The sequence below is a fragment of the Chlamydotis macqueenii genome, chromosome 1 (genome assembly GCF_036417535.1).
Source record: "Chlamydotis macqueenii isolate bChlMac1 chromosome 1, bChlMac1.mat, whole genome shotgun sequence".
NCBI classification, from domain to species: Eukaryota; Metazoa; Chordata; class Aves; order Otidiformes; family Otididae; genus Chlamydotis; species Chlamydotis macqueenii.
The window spans coordinates 198,803,281-198,819,364 of NC_141556.1; the positions used below are offsets into that span (position 1 = coordinate 198,803,281).

Here is a 16,084-nt window from a genome sequence, read left to right on the forward strand (position 1 = left end):
ATGTAGTAGAGGAAAATGCAATATGGTGTTTGACTTCTATAAAGAGGCAGTTACAAAGAAATGTGGAGTCTGTGTAGTGGGAGTTTCAAATGAGTGTCTAAAGAGAAAATGCTTGCAGATTATGAGGGACTCTTAAGTACTCAGTGCTAATTGCACATGTATGCCACTGGTGGAAACATTCTAAGGGAGTGAGCACCATCCCCAGACCGGATAAAACTTTATTTAATTGTTTTTATTTAAAAATAAATCCACGGGTGGATAAACAGAATAATGAAGAGCTTCTGGAGATTAAAAGAAAAATCAAATCCAGAACCCAACCATTATTTAAAAAGTACTTGTCATGTCCAAATAAGGAGAATGGAAAAGAGTGTGAGCTTAGCAGGCATAGAAGTAAGCTTTGATAAGAAAGATTGAAAAATTATCTTGAGGGAATTACTTTAAGTAATTAATTTGAGTTTGCTAAAGACATAGAACTAGGAGTTAAACTCATTGGAAGTAAGAAGCCTGCAGGAATGTGGTGCTGAAAAATCCTGATCAAGATATAATTAGATATAATTTAGGAAAGTTAAGTGCATGCCAGAACAACTAATGAACTATTTGCATTAATATTCTCTGTAAATGAGGTCAGAGTGATTCTTTTGCATGAGCCGTTATTTACATGGAATAAGTGAAAAACTGTCTCAAGTTAACAGTGTCAGCAAAATGAATGTTAGCTCAAATTTATAGAAATCCATTATTTTAAAAAGAAACTTGAATTTGAGCTGAATAATAACAAATGACTAAAACTGAATGGTCTTCACTTAAGTGGTCTGAAAGAAGTCAGATGTGACATGCTGAACTGTGAACTGCTGAGTGTAATCTGTTAATCCTGAGGAACAGAGGATGGCAAGTGTAATGGCAATCTTTAGAAAGAAAACAGAGTCAAGGAGTGAATGTTTTTTTTTATTATAAGAGGAGGTTACCAGTGGATTCATCAGGAATCTCTTCTGTTCAACACCTACATAAACCATCTGGAGGAAGGAATACTTTATGACCTGACAATTTGTTATTGTTATATAATTATTCAGAACTGTAAAAAATAGAAGTCATTGTAAATTGTAGGATTTCAAAATAACAATGCTGGGATTTTTTCTAACATTGTGAAACTTCTGTCTGAACTGGTTCTTAGGATTCACTTTAGAGAGTTGCTGGAGAGATGTACATATTTTAGTGGTGTGAGTCATCTCTCCTATTTTGAATGCTGTCTGGCAGACATTATGGGTATGAAAGGAATTAAGATGTCTAGCTCAGACACGGGAGATTATGCTATAGGCCTCTCAAATAAGGAGAAAGAGATCCCACCATAGGTACTGAGGCAGTAAATTCAGATGGAAGTCAGTGCTGATGAATGCAAAACGATGGTAGTCGTGAAGCTGAATGAATTGTGCATATACCACAACAGGCTGTCACTGCTTGATTTGAGAGTCATTGCGAATCTGCAAATGTCATCTTAGTGCTGGTGGGATTGTGAAAAAAGGGAGTTTTGGACCAATTTAAAACATGTAAGGCTACTGTTGTGCACCCATAGCTTGAATGCTACGCAAGCTCATAAAATACCCTGCAGTCAAAGGTATAGAGTAGGAGTCACGTGAAAATAACCTAAGTAAGCCAAAATTCCTTCAGCTTGAGGGAGGCAAAAAAGGCAGCTGGTAGACTAGAACACACAATTAGCTTAAAAGTTTTAATAGAAAACAACTATTTTTCTTTCTCATATGTGAAGTGGTCACAGAGCAGAGTTTAAAATGAAGGAGGGTTTTGGTTGTTTTTTTTTTCTCAGTGAAGAAAGAAATTGTAGAACTTGGGTTATAGAGCATGCGATACTGTGGAGGCCTTAATAGCAAGTGGGACGAAAAAGGATACAGCGCCTTTGTGAAGTACAGTTTCGTTGATAAATAGGGAGATCTAGACAGGCTTTGGGCTCAGGATTTCCACAGTGAAATGCTGAGAGCTGCAAGTGTGTAGCAGAAGCGTCAGTTCTACGTGCTTTGTATATGCTTTTCCCTATATGTTTTAGCCATTGCTGAATATTGACTTGGCAACCTGAAATGATCACACTGGGTTAGAGTGAGCAACTGTGTGTAGTATGTTTTATTCTAAAAGCTGCTCTTCTTGGTAGGTTTTTTATTTTCTTTTTAAAGATAAAATTTCTTAAATATGTTAGAATAATGTATTGTGTTTCTTGGCTTATGGGACTGCTTGATTTCAGTTTGGGAAGGCTCTGAAGTTCCTACTGATTTCAATAAGCTTTGGGTCAGATGCTGTGTACTGTCTTTCTTTTTTGTTACTAGGCAAAGATGTACTACATCACATTATTTCATTAGATCAAGCTTCTTGAATGAATAACTATCTCTTGACTAATCGTTTAAGATTGAGCTGTATTATTTATTTACTAGGTAAGTGTGCTGGAGCATGGACTAAAAGTAGATGTTTTTGTCAGTTACTGTTCGAGATGAGGTTATTTGTTCGACTGTACAAGGAATCTGTTGCAATGGATTTTCAGTTGTCCAAATTTTAATTCATGCTACTGAAGTCCCATACAATGTCACATTTAGGTTTTGAAGGTATTTTTGTTTGGCTTTCGTAAAAAGAAGCATCATGAATGCCAGTTCTTTGTTAAAATCTGAAATGCTTTTGGTAGTTTCTGTACAGGTGATTCTCAGCTCTTGTCACCACAAAACATGATGGTCTTCCCCAGATGGTGATTGGTTCTTGATCCTAAATTAAGAAATGGGCTTCTAGGCATCCTGTGTTTTCCATGTCTTTAGGTAGAAAGCGTTCTTGTTTGCAGCATTGCAAGATCAGTGTTAGTGCTTGCATGTTGGCAGCAGTCTGAAAAATTTGCATGTGATCATAGATACTATAGAAGGTTTCTTTATGTACTTTATAAACCTGTACTGCAGAGTATCGGCATTATGATCTGGGGGCTCAGTGAGACAATCTTCAAAAATCTCGCACCTCTCCTAAGTGGATTCAGCAAGGTGTTTTTACGGCCAGCAGGAAGTCTAGCAACCAAACCTCTTTTGTCAGTTTTAGTTTGATAATGCAGTACACAAATTTGACACATACAAATTACTTTCTCTTTGTGCCTTCATTTGAGTAGTGAAAAAAGTATCCACAAAAATGAATCTGTCATCTTTCAGACGAGTGGTGGGAGGAAACTGCTGAAAGTCTATCCTACCTAGGATGGGAGAAGGGAGATCCTACCCCTTAAATTCTGTTGAATAATTACATTAATCTTACCAGTCTGAACTGCTTTTATTGAGTCATTGTTGTGATTTCATACACGTGGCTACTGGGATGGAAGAAGTTACCCACTGCAGACAAGGCAAGTGCTTTTAAAGAATGAAAGATAGGGTATATTTTTACCAACAGCCCTCCTTTAAAGAACTCTGTTGCACAATTGCTTCTCATTACAGTGTTGTTTTTGCCTCCATAAGTTCTAACGTCAAATTGATGCCAACATAATTCGTGGGAAAATGGGTGTTTGAGGGGTGGCTGATCCTTAGGTTCAGTTGGGTGCCTCTCTTTGGCTGAATGGAAAACAAAACTATCGTTTATTTAAATTATCAGAAAGAAATATTTTTTTTTAATCTGTCACATTTATTATTTGTCTTAAAATTGCTGGTTGCTCAGACAAGTAAAAAGAAAAGTTAGACTACAAACTTAAGGAGCTTCTACTACCACATTATGGGTTTGTTTGTTTTTTTTTGTTTGTTTCTTTTGTTTAGAGCTTCTATTTTATGGTCAGTCCAGTGAATGTTCAGTGTCTAGCAGCAAGGTGGCTCTTCAGTCCTTACAGGTCTTTGGTTATGCAGTATGATCACTCATATTGCCGTCTTTAATCCAATGTGAGCTAAGGAGCCTAAACCCTCCCTGTCTTTATCACCTCAGTCTTGTGCAGTGTGTTTCCTCCTGCTCCCATGATCTGTTGAACCAGCTAGCAGTGTAATTCCCCATGCAGTTGTGACTGTGGACAGCCATGGTTGCCACCAGGCATATAGAGTACAGAACTATTATTTCCTTCATGGATTTTCCCATGTTTTTTATCACTTTCCCAGCCTATACCACAAAGAAAATTACAGCCATGTGGCTGTTGGGAGAGGGAATTGCAGTGCTCTCACGGATGGGAGCAGAATGAGAAAGACAGACCAGCACATTTTCCATCTCTTGCACAGCTGAATGCTCTGTTCCACGTAAATGTTACTATCCTGAGTAGAGTGACAGAATCACCTCCGTTGACCTGCTGGCCACGCTTCTTTTGATGCAGCCCAGGATATGGTTGGCTTTCTGTGCTGAAAGTGCATGTTGCTGGCTCATGTTGCACAGTACCAGTACCGCTAAGTCCTTCTCAGGGCTGGTCTCGATCCTTTCTCCGCCCAGCCTGTATTTGTGCCTGGGATTGCTATGACCCATGTGCAGGACCTTGCACTTGACCTGGTTGAACTTCATGAGGTTGGCACGGGCCCATCTCTCCAGCCTGTCAAGGTCCCTCTGGATGGCATCCCTCCCCTCCAGCGTGTTGATGGCACCACACAGCTTGGTGTCATCAGTGAACTTGCTGAGGGTGCACTCTATCCCACTGTCCATGCTGCTGACAAAGAGGTTAAAGAAGGCGGGTCCCAATACCGAGGAACACCACTCGTCACTGGTCTCCACTTGGACATCAAAACTGATCCCTGGCTGCTTGGACAATCTCTCTGTATTCCTCCCAGACTACCTGTCCTTGCTTCCACCCTCTGTCGGCTTCATTTTGTTTTTGAGTTGGTCCAGGAGCTCCTTGTTTATCCATACAGGCCGTCTGGTGTTCTTGCCCGACTTCCTCTTTGTTGAGATGCATCGCTCCTGAGCTTGGAGGAGGCGATCCTTGAATATCAACCAGCTTTCTTGGGCCCCTCTTCCCTCCAGGGCTTTATACCATGGTACTTTACCCAGTAAATCCCTGAAGAGGCCAAAGTCTGCTCTCCTGAAGTCCAGGGCAGAGAGCTTGCTGTGGACCCTCCTCGCTGCCCTGAGGATCTTGAACTCCACCATCTCATGGTCGCTGCAGCCAAGACTGCCCTTGAGCTCCACATTCTTCACCAGCCCCTCATTGTTGGTGAGAAAAAGGTCCAGCATAGCACCTCTCCTCATTGGCTCCTCTATCACTTGCAGGAGGAAGTTATCATCCACGCATTCCAGGAACCTGGAATTGCTTGTGCCCTGCTGTGTTGTCCTTCCAACAGATATCAAGGTGGTTGAACTCCCCCATGTGGATTAGGGCTTGTGACCGTGGGGCTGCTCCTGTCTGTCTACAGAATACAGCCTCATCCGCTGTGTCTTCCTGGTCAGATGGTCTGTAGCAAACCCCCACTATAATGTCCCCTGTCCCTGCCCTCCCTTTATTCCTGACCCATAAGCTCTCTGTCAGCTCCTCATCCATCTGCAGGCAGAGCTCCATGCACTCCAGCTGGTTGTTGACATACAGGGCGACATCCCCTCCTTGTCTCCCCTGCCTGTCCTTCCTAAAGAGCCTGTATCCTTCCATTCCAACATTCCAGTCGTAGGAGCCATCCCACCATGACTGCCATGCCAACAAGGTCGTAGCCCTGCAGGCATGCGCACATCTCTAACTCTTCCTGTTTGTTCCTCATTCTACATGTGTTTGCATAGAGGCACTTAAGCTGGCCCTCGATGAAGCTGACTTGCTGGCTGGAGCAGCTGGAATTCCCTTGAGCTGCACTTTAGGTGCTCTCGTACTAACCTGAGATCCTTCCCTAGGTTCTGGGCACCTGTTGGTGGCACTGGCCACTGACGGTAGTGGGATGGATTGTGCTTCCCCTCCCCCAGCAATGTTAGCTTAAAGCCCTCTTAATGAGTCTGGCAAGCCTTTGGCTGAAGACACTGTTCCACTTCTCTGGTAGGTGGACCCTATCAGCTTCTAGTAGACCAGGCTTCTCAAGGTGTGTATGACATTGTCTCGTGCCTGACTCCCACTCAGATTCACAGAATAAACATCTCTTGTTGTCAAGCCATACTTGTCCTTACAAGTCTTTTTCCCACTTGTGAAGTTTCCTGTTCTCAAGAGCTTTATGAGATTAAATGGAGAGAATATGCCATCTCATTGCTATTTGTTTGCATATTGAGCCTATGTTTTAAATTTAGTTGACAAGCAAATTCTGATTTATCATTCTCCACTTGCCAGTTCTTCTTTTTCCAGTCGTGGTTCTAGTACAACCCTGTTGTACTTGAGACTTTTGTCTCCTGTTACTTTTTGGCTTCTGTCCACAGCAGGTTGATGTGGATGTCTATTATCTCGGAAAGTTTGAAATACAAACTCTCCCACAGCCTTATGTAAAAGCCCCAAATCTTTAGTTTTCAGTTGTGAAAAACTTTTTTTTTAAACAACAATTAAAACCCCAGCACTAATCTTTTTGATATATGGAAAAAGCAGGCTTTAAAATCTGATTCTTTCATATTTTGCTGTTATGCCTAAAAACCCCAACTGTTTGAAGTTAACTATTTTTCTACTTTTTACTTTCTTCATCTTGGAAAGCAGATTGGGGTCACACTGCTACAGAAGCATGACTATAGGATACCAAAAAGTCAACAAAATATCTGAAAACTGTTTGTTTTTTTTTTTCCTGCCAGTTCTAGAGTAGAAAATATGTGTGAAGTCTTAGGTTTTCACTACTGATAGCTTTAAGTACCCTGTCTGTAGTTCCTTCTGCCCTTGCCTGTTTTAAGTAGTTCTGTTTTCCTGAATTCATGCTGTTAAGAGTTATGTAATTCTTTCAGTTATGTCAATAGATGCTTGTGGGTGTATAGAGACTGATTTCTAGAACATTACCTCAATAGAAATTACCTTCTATTTGTACGCATAAATTCTACTAAGGTATTTTTTTCCTTTTTGACTGCATTTAACTAAAATGAAGTGATAAAGATTAATTTCTGTTGTTCATCACACCATTTAAAATTTGGCCACAGACTCATTTTAGTTAAAAATCTCTGCAGGAATCCATAACATGAATCTAACCAGTGAAAAATACAGAATTGTATTAATAATGCTGACCTTCATTTATGGATTTAGTAAAGAGATACACTGCTTTACAGGTTTGCGAAAAGGGAATTTGCACGTTGCCTTTCCTTGGTTCTGAAGTCTGTAAAATGGAAAATGCTTTCGGCCTTATCATTTTTACATGCTGTGCAAACCTGCCTGTTGCACATCGTTGCATTTCCATGAACATAAACCAAAATGGATACATTGGAAAGTTTGGATACATTTGAAAAACTAAAGTGAAAATGCAGACTGTTGCTGCTGCTATTATTACATAACAAACCTTTTTCTTCTCTTTCTTCACACGGTTGAGCCATTCTAGCACAGTATTAAATTGACGTGATGAAACTCTAACAAAGCTCTGATGTACTGTTGTTTTGTGCGTTTACTTAAAGATCTAAGCCTGTGCATGGTTTGCTGTAAAAAAATTAATATGAAAACCTAAGAGAAAATAATTTCAAACTCCTTGTTCTGTTACATTTCAGTTCAATGCACTAAACAACTTTCTTGTGTATATTGTGTAGACACAAAGTTAAAGCTGTTCTTGCATGTGGAAACAAATCAACAGCAGTGACAGCTGGATTAGGAAAGAAAATCTGGGAACAGGAGTGTCGCAGTTTAGCCCCACTTGGGACCAAACTACGCAGTCTCTCACTTACTCCCCCCACCCTCTGAGGGAACAGGGAGAAATAATATAACAAAAAAGGCTCGAGGTTTGAGATAAGGTTCTCTTCTCATCTCCTTTCTTAACATCTTGCAGCCAGGCTGGGCCGAGTTGGGCCCAGTCGGCCGCCCGGCAGGAGGCCAGAGGGTGAGGGCCGCAAGGCCCACAAGGCTCGCGCCTCCCCCTCTGCGCCCGCTTCGGCTTCTTCGCATCTTGTTTTTTTTTTTAAAATTTTTCCCCTTCTTAAATACGTTACTGCAGAGGCATTATCAGGGAACATTCTGTCACCAATTGGCTTGGCCCTGGCCAGCAGTCCACCCTTGGCCGAGTCCACTGGTCGAAGGGGAATCTTCTAGCAGCTTCTTGTATAAGCTGCCACCATAGACGCCCCCCTCTACTAAACAAAACCAACACAAGGAGGAACTGTGTAGATGCAGCCCATATTAAATGACTGCAAAAGCATTTTATGTTCTTAATTAATTATGTTAAAATTACAAGATATGTTGCAAATGAAGGCTTGTGCAGAGCAGTTTCTTCTAGGCATGAAAGTTGTGGCCAGGGATAACTGTAAAGTTAAATAGAATAGAATCACAGAATGGTTAGGGTTGGAAGGGACCTTTAAAGGCTAATCACGCTTTCGGCTAATTCACACTGTCACGGCCCACTCAGGACTTGTGATGGTTCTTTTAGTGCTATCTCGAAGTGCAGAATTACGGCAAACATGCCAAGAAGGGTTGGTTTCAGCCAAACAGCACAAACTTTATTATTTTGCCTGTAAAGTGCCATGTGATAGGTGAAAGAGAGTGAAAAGGAGAAGTAAAGATAGGAAAAAGGGAAAAAAAAAATATAATAGCTACCACTGTGGGTCCAAGGTGTCCCTATGCTCCCAGATCCAGGCAGCATCCTACCAGTCCTCACCATCGATGTCAATGTCGATCCTTGGTGGAGAGAGCTCTTCGGGGCTCTCGTTGTTAGGGCTCGACCTTTTATGCCAAGTAGCAAACCTTGCTCCTCCTTTACTTCGGGGATCTCTGCCTGCTCTTGGCCCTTAGGACAGAAGTGTGGTTTTTTGTACATTATAATTAGCAAAGTTCAGTTAAAGGGCACTTTCTCACCGTTGTTTTTGAGACAGCAGTTGTGATTCATCCTCCTTGATAGCAGCTGCAGGGTTATCTCTGCCAGTTTTGACAACAGGGATGAGCGGTGGCACCTCCGCACCACTCTGTCCGCCGTTTCAAGGATGTTGTACATTTTGTTGTTAGGCCAGAGTTGGCCTTGTCCATAACAGTTCCGTTCAGTTCCTGGGGAAAAAAAAACCTGTGTCTCAGGCAGGCTGCTGGCAGCAACTCCTGTCAAGTTGTGAGCCTAACTTTTAGGCCAGATCAAGTCCATAGTCCACCTGGAAGTCCTTGATGACAAGATTGAGACAATACTGATTTTCTGACCGACCCTTACATAGTAGCAGAATTCTGTGGCTGAAGGTTTTTTTTTGGCTTACATTTACTTTCATTGACTTGCATATAAAGTTTTATCTGTCGTAATAACTAATTATAGTAAAATCTGTAGTTTTCATTTCAAATAACTGAAGCAAAAAGGAGCGTGGTCCCTGACCACTGAGCAATACTCTGCTGTTTGTTTATGGCTTGACTTCTGCTGCTCAAAGGTGGTTCTGAAATACCTTGCTCATCAACACGATTCATAGTATTTTTGTCAGAAGCGTAGGTCTTAAAAGCACTCTGTGCATTGATATGTTAAAATCCTTTGATACTATGTGTTTAAAGTATTATTTATTTCACTGGGATGATAGGTTTGGGGAATGGTTGTACACTGAATTATATGTTAAATTAAACCTACAAATTCAGATGTCTGGTCTAAGGGAGATTGGACTTGTAATAAAATTAACATGGTAAAATTCTGCCTTGCTTTGGCTTTAGGAAATGCTATTTGAGATCAGAAAGTCTGTTTTCTGAGGTGATTTTGTTGTAAACAAGAAGTGCTAAATGCTAAATAAATTTAAATGTGATGAGATGTATTCATATGTCACTTGGATTTATATTCTAAAATAATAGTTTATTCTTCTTTATTGCAGCTTCCCAAAATATATTATGAGTACAGCATTCCACAAATATTAACTCTGTCATTTAAAGTTGAAGACGTCAGTGTTGCCATGACAATTTCAAATCGAACCGATACGTTTTATACAATCTATAGACTTTTTTTTTTTCACAAATTTTCCAAGCAGATGCACTTTTATTAGCTTATATGGAAGTAACTGTAACTATGATTGCGTTAGTGAGAAAACAGGAAAAGAAGTTCAGTAGTTGCATACAAAATAGAACAAGAAAATAAGCAGGGAAGTACACTACAAAAAAGCTGAAAATAACCCACACAGGTATATTTTGTTACTGTGCTAATTGTGTTTAGTGGAATTTCCTGTTTTATCCCCAAATTTCAGAGGAAGAAGGGAAAAAACTGTACTGAGGATATTATATAGGAATAATCCCTGATGATTAGGAGTTCTGTGTCTTGAGGTTTCCTTTCAGTATTACAATGATATTAAATTATTTAGTAGGGCTTTCTTTCCAGAGGGCACACCCAAAAAGCAAGTAATAGCAGCAGAGGGGGAGATAAGAGACACAACATGCAGCACACTTCAGATGGAGTGCGTAGGCAGCCAGCAGTGTATAAGACTCCAGGGATTTTACTGTAGCAATAAGAAAAACTGAATCCGTTTAAAATTAAGCTGTAAGATACAGTTCTATTGATCTGAATGCTTGGCGGAAAAATGAGGTTGACCCTGGAGTGTACCTGACACAGATTGACCAGAGTTATTTTTTGAGGTAGCTCCATGCCAAGGTGCCTAATGGCTTCAGTAACATAAAAAATGAAACAGTCATCAATTATTTTATGAACAGCATGTTATATAATGAAATTTTTCATGTAATATATTAATAGTCTTCATGGTAATTATAATCTTAAGGATTTCTTCAGCAAATACAACATTTTAATTTTCCCCTCTTTCAAATCATTCTCATTTATGCACAGTCAGATGCTCATCTCTTTCTGAATTCCTGTGCCGAGTGGTTAGAAACCTCTCTCCTTGTTTTGAGTTTCGGCCACATTTGCACTGTATTAGAGCTGTCCAAATGAGAGCACAAAGGATGATTTTTATTTGCACCTGAAATAAGTTTGGATGCCTTCCCTGGCTGCTCCTTAAATATTTGTGTATTACAGGCCTTTCTTGGCCAGGGCAAGCAAAACTGTGATGGTGTCCCTGTTGGTTAAACCAAAACAGCATCCTAGTTGAGGAAAACAGATCCCCTGTCAGATGGATGGTAGAAGTTTCACAGTTGTACAATTACACCATGATGTGTAGGAAGCTGTGTCATTTTGCCTGGTGCTAAGAGTCCTAAAGCCACCTGTGTGTTCTCTGGTTAACCAGTGCTTGACAAAAAAAAAAAAGAAAGGTTGGAAAATAGAGGGAGTATACAAAGGAAGAGTGGCATATGAACCCAGAACAAAACAGTGAAATGGAAAAGAGAAGACAAGCAACTGTGGAGATGATCTGTCTCATGAGCATGTCAGTTTAGGTCAGCTCTTGGTTTTGGCCAGCGTTTGGTAGAAAGAAGGACTTAAGGTGCATTGCCTTTAAAGATGTCTGAATTTCATGTATTAACTTTAGACAGTACAATGATGTTTAGTAGGACATCCCAACTTAAAACTGATGTATCAGAGTGACATCCTGCTTCTTTCTAATCTCTGTGCAGCACCTGAAATACAGCAAGGACAATATCAAGCGTCGTGAGGGAACTAAACACACAGTTTCCAGAATGCATTGACTTTCATGTTTAACAGGTGTGATGCTTCAGCTGAAGCAGAACAGCAGCTTTCCAGCAATTCTAATACGTCAGCATAGGTCCTTCTTTGGATTTGTACAAGCTTTGTCTTTTGTACGGAAGAAGATATGTATGAAAGAAATGAATTTTTAAATGATTACTTGTTTTCCTTCTGGCATTTTAGAGAACACTTTCTTCATGTTCTTTCAATTCCCTTTTCACTTTTTTGAAGAAATTTCATTATAGCCAAATAATGCACTTGGCAGAACACACTGGGCACCTTATTGTGAGAGTATAAATTTTTTGAAAGAAAATTTCCATTTTGTTCCCAAATAACTTTTCAAAAAGGCCAATATTTAGAGTAGCAGTTGAAGAGTACTCTCTGGTCTGCCATGGTAGCAGCTACATTTTCTTTTATTTCAGTTCTGACACATTGATGTTTGGCATTTGTAGGATTCAAGGAATAATCATATTTAAGTAATTAGGACCTTAAAAAAATATATGTATTTTTCATTGCTACTGACAAGGAGTGTGTTAGTAATGTTTATTGCTACTATTCCAATGTTGCAGGCTAAATGTCATTAGTGGTTTTTTGTTTGTTTTTAAAGCACAAAACATTGCTGAATGGATTTTCCCACATGTATTCATATCATATCTTATTTCAGTAAGAGTACACAATTCTTGCTGGATGATATTTTTGCCTGTTTTTAGGTTTCTGTAGTTGCTGAACTGTTTTGAGATATGTTGGAAAGACACTGTGATAATAGGGGAGTTGCAAATAAATTCTTATTCCTTTCATGGCTGTTGTTTTTAGAGGTAAAAATATATCTCATTTTAACCCTCTTTTAAAGAAATCTAAAGGATGTAATAAAACATGGCAAGAAATTAAGATTCAGGGACAGAGTGACCATCTGTAACTTGGTCTCTTTGTCTCCAACCTGCAATATAATGCCACTGTGTGTCGACGTGCTAGGCTTATGACTTGAATAAAGGTCTCATAAACGTAAACTTCTCCTTAAAGGTATGAAAAGGGGAAAAAAAATAACTCCTCGTTATTCCCCTTTGTCCTTGTCTGTTTTTCTTCAGCAAGGGAAGGGTATAGTGCTTGAAGAGCATCCAATTGGGCATTTACTGTTAATGATTAGACTTTTTAATTGCATAAGCAAGTTGAAATGTTTAAAATAATGTTTTTTTTCTTAGAAAATAACACTTTTTTTTTCTTAGACTCTGCTTATTTCAAGCACTTATTTCATGTCTTTGAAGCTGAGATATTATCTTCTGTTATTTGTTAGTATTGCAGTGAGATCTATGATTTTGTTGCTGGTAGAGACTGTGGTAGAGATAGTCTGAACTTGATCTGTGAATACTTCTGTGTCGCTTTACTATGGCTTCTCTCCCCAAAATGCTGTATTGCTACCTGCCTTTTCTTGTTCCTTTACTTCTCCAAAGTAACCTTACATTTGTTTTACTTCATTCTCCAGTGTGTTTCATCTATTTCTGTTGACCAGCATATACTACATCTTAAACCAGAAGTGCAATGTTGTCTGGCTCCCATGGCCTCTAGCTGTATGAAGAACTCTTCTACACATCTTTTTATTTCCATGAAAAATCCAAATGTTGTTTAAGACTCTCCCCTGACTTACTCTAGACTGATGCACACAGCTTGAGTGGGATCCAGGCTGCAGTAGGAGCTTACATTGAATGGACGATTTATGCACACTATTCCACTTATGTATATAGCCTCTTTGGTGATATTAGAAGTAAAGTTACTATTTAATCTTTTCCAGTGTTTACCTTCACTTGGAGGATTTTTAATTTTGAATCCTGAAGTACTACCTTTGGATTTCCAGGAAGTACTAGCAGAACTCCCTGGTGCAACTGGGGAATCTTTTTCACCATTCTGTTGGCTCACTCATACTTCTGCCACTGGCTAGTTGGTTGGTTTGTTTTTATCCTTTTTCTTTTTTTAAATTACATTTGTAGCTTGTTTTTTTAAGTCTCCTGGATTGTTCTTTTTTCATTGACTCCACTCAAGGTCATGTATTGGACTTTATGTTGCTTCAGACCTACTCTTAGGCTTGAATCATTGAATTAGGAATATTTTTTCGTATTGGGTTGAACATGATGCAGAAAAGTACAATTTCTGAAGAACAGCAACATAAGTTATTTTTGGTGTTACTGAATTACCGTTTGAAATGTAGTGATCTTCTATAGATCATGACGATACCAGGAGAAACCAAATCTGGTCTTTAGACAGCACTTACTTTATTAACGTTTACTGCTTTTTGGGTGAGCATTATTTTTTTGGATCCCAGCTGACTCCACTTTGTCCACTGTTGAAGAAAGTCATCATTCAACCTGTTTAACAAGATGAATATTTATTTCATCCAAGAGGATCTGTAGAGTATTTTTAAGGTGTTTTGAAAAATACTATTATTTGAACCAGGTCATGCATAACAAACTAGGGATTTCCAAGGCTGCTACTAAGTGCAAGCAGAGAGAAATAGTACCAGTATTCTGTGCTGCATGTGATACTCCTGGTAGCCAAGATGTTTTGATTTCTGCTCTTCCTTTTCTTTGTAGTCTGCCAACTGTCTTGTTTCATGTGTATCTACATTCTTATAGCAGACTCTTTTATTTTAAAAAACCCCAAAGAAAATATTAAACCTTTACTTTTGGTAGTAACACAGTGGTGCCATTCTGTAGGTAGTGCTTATTGGTGTTTCTTCTACTGAAGCTGTAATTTTATCTTTCTTATGCTTACAAAACAAAGAACAGAAACTTGATTTTTGACACCAAAACCACTAAATATTTTTTCTAAAGCTCAGGAATATCCTGTTTATTTTAAATATAGAATTACAGCATTGCAGCACAACAGAACAACAATGGAGTTGAACTATTGAACCATTGATTTTAGTCTGCAGTGGCTTCCAGTAGGAAATACACATAAGCAGTTAAATGTATTATAGCTAAATAAAGTAATATTAAGGAGGCTGCTCCTCAGTTGTTTGGTAATGAAAGTACTGAGCATATTTAAAATAATCTCTCTTTGTGTTAGAGAATTGCCGTATTCAGGTAAAGCAAGAGCTGTTGTCTGTCAGTGTTTTTTTTAGGGGGAAGTTACTTATCTATTCTACAAAATAAAGTCTTAATTTTTTTTTTAGTATCAAATTGTCTACACGAACTATGCCTGGGATTTTTGGAAGATTTTTCTTTTATTTGGAGATTGTGCTTCAGTGATGATAGTATGCCTTCCAAATGCCTTCAGCTGACATTACTCCTTTGCTAGGGCTACCCCAGTCAGTATTCTAAAATATATTAGGATTTGTTGTGAAGACACTTCAACTATTTCCGTAGCAATTCTTGGAGCAAAACTATTTGTACATAAATCTGCCAAGACTCTGACAGACCAGCACCTCCAATATCCAGAAATCTGTATAATGTACTGCTTTTTTTTTTTCTCCCTGACATTTTGATAGGGAGGTTACTGAAATTATTCAAGGTAAAATTACAGTCAAGTATGGCATAGAAGTATTGCAGCACTGGGATTTCATTTAAAGGCAAAAACTTGAAAAAAAATTGTTTGAATGCTTTTTACATTTGCTTTTGTTGTATGTGTTGAATCTTTAGGGTATTAATGGCACGTCATTTTGAAGTCGTGCAGAGCAGCCAAAGCAGAAAATGGAGAAATAATTTCCTTAAGTCCTTAAAAAAATTAATCTTTACAGTGAAGACTTGCTAAGTCTTTGATTTAGGCAAGATGTCATGGGATTTGTTTGTCATCAAAATAAAAAAAAAAGATTGATAAAGCCTAATGCTTTATATATATAAAAAAGTGTTCTGTGAGTTATAGAGCTTAGTGAAATCTACTGTCATTTGGATTTGAGTTCCATGACCCCCATACTTTTCTTGCTTTCTTTTGCATTCATTGTCACTTGCTGCTATTGCCATAAGCCCAATTTATTGCCAAGTCCTCTGTCACCTTGTGTCAACTTCAGTTCCTCCAGTTCCTTTCTACAGATTCTGTCCCTCCTAAGTATTGTCTAGGTGAGATGTACCCAGTTTGCCTGGGTTTCCACTGTTAAGATACTGTGAGGTACCACTGACCCTCAAGCTTTTCTTCATAACAAATATAGTATTTTCAGAGTTTCCTCTTAAATGTGACACATTTAATTAAAATGTAGCAATTAAGAAGCAATCCAAAAACCTGTGGATCATTCAGCCTTGTTTCTGGTGATGTGCTAGTTGTGTTTGTTATCCATATCTAGCAACAGGTGCACTCAAGAAAGATCAAACATTGAACACAAAGACCGTTTTCTTCACAAAATGGCCTAGTACTGTTCACTGGGTAAGAATAGCTGTTGACATATTTTCACAGAATATGAATATGAGGTGCAGAGTCATGGTCTAGTTATTTCATAAGAGATGATTTAATGGATAGTGATAGTTGTAATAGGAGAGGAGGAGGAGGAGGAAGAAGACTGAAATAAAGTGTATGATCATATATGCTTT

The 16,084-nt window shown here is 38.9% G+C and overlaps 1 protein-coding gene across 1 annotated transcript in view; it reads left to right on the plus strand.

The window, feature by feature from the left end:
• Positions 1-16,084, plus strand: part of CWF19L2 (CWF19 like cell cycle control factor 2) — an 82,751-nt gene that overhangs the window by 54,118 nt on the left and 12,549 nt on the right. The gene's annotated exons all lie outside the window — the stretch shown is intronic.